The sequence below is a fragment of the Zonotrichia albicollis genome, unplaced genomic scaffold (assembly GCF_047830755.1).
Source record: "Zonotrichia albicollis isolate bZonAlb1 unplaced genomic scaffold, bZonAlb1.hap1 Scaffold_257, whole genome shotgun sequence".
NCBI classification, from domain to species: domain Eukaryota; kingdom Metazoa; phylum Chordata; class Aves; order Passeriformes; family Passerellidae; genus Zonotrichia; species Zonotrichia albicollis.
The window spans coordinates 5,095,514-5,096,982 of record NW_027428429.1 but is presented as its reverse complement, the minus strand read 5'-3'; positions in this window follow the sequence as shown (position 1 = coordinate 5,096,982).

Below are 1,469 nucleotides of genomic sequence, written 5' to 3'. Positions count from 1 at the left end.
GATGATATCGGGACTGGATAAGCTTAGAGAGGCTATGCGATTAGTGCGTACAGCAATAGATATGGTTAAAGAGCCAGGAGGGTTACCAACTTATATGGGTATTAAGCAAGGTAGAGAAGAATCATTTGGAAATTTTATCAATAGGGTAGCTATTGCTATAGATCGGGCCGGTGTGGCAGACTACCTTAAGGGGGCACTATTGAAGCAGTGTGCCTTGCAAAATAGTAATCCAGCAACCCAAAGAGTGTTAACTACTTTGGGAGCAAATTGGACCATTGAGGAAGCATTTGAGCGAATGGCATTAATGCCAACGGCTTCGCAGGCATTCATAGTAGAAGGAATTAGGATTGGGGTTCCAAAAGCAGGCAGAGTCTACCCAGAATCAGGTGTTAGCTGCCCTTGCTCCTCTCCAAAGTGGCTCACTGGCATTCACGCAAAGAGGTTCAAAGCCATTTATCAAGTGTTACCGGTGCGGCAATGAGGGACACACACGCCGAACTTGCCGAGCGACTGGCATTTGGTGTCAACACTGCCGATCCAGCTCCCACAACACTACGACTTGTAGGCGCCAGGCGGGAAACCATCAGCGGAGCGCGCTTCACGGGGGCCGCACCCAGACACAAGTTGCTGCCGTGACATCGGAGACACCAGCACCAGCTGCCGCAACATTGCTGCCACCTCCTGTCTGCAACCCGCAACAACAGGGAGCCTCGGTTTGGACTTAGCAGCAGCAGTAGACGTCATACTAATGACGAATCGGCCTGAGAAAATACCAACTGGAGTAAAGAGTCCTCTTATATTAAATGGACAAACATGTGGAGCATTATTATTAGGACGCTATTTTTCAACTATGTTGGGATTATTTGTTTTCCCTGGAGTTATTGATGCAGACTTTACAGGGGAAATACAAATCATGGCTTACACCCTTTATCCTCCAATTAAAATAACAAAAGGACGACGTATTGCACAATTGGTACCACTATCACAAATGACATCGGGAATACAACCATTTACTGGGCAAACACGGGATGAAAAAGGTTTTGGCTCTACTGATGTTACACTTTTAACTGTGGATTTACAAAATAGACCAAAGCAAAAAGTTAGAATTACTTATGGGCATCAAAGTATAACCCTTTATGGATTTTTGGATACAGGAGCGGATACCAGCATTATTTCTCCAGAAGCATGGCCACAACATTGGCCTCTATTCCCATCAGCAAACATGCTCACAGGAGTAGGAGGATTTACATTGGCAAGCAGGTCACCTTCTTTATCTGTGTGCATTGAGGATCAACAAATATCTGCTGTGTTTTCAATTGTGCAACTGCCTCCTACAGTCTCCTGTTTAATTGGAAGGGACATTTTAACACAATTGGGAGTGGTGTTAACTAATCAGCACCCTTTGGGGTAATTGCCATTGCTTGGACTTTCCCCATTCCACTCACCTGGAAAACAGATACACCGGTGAT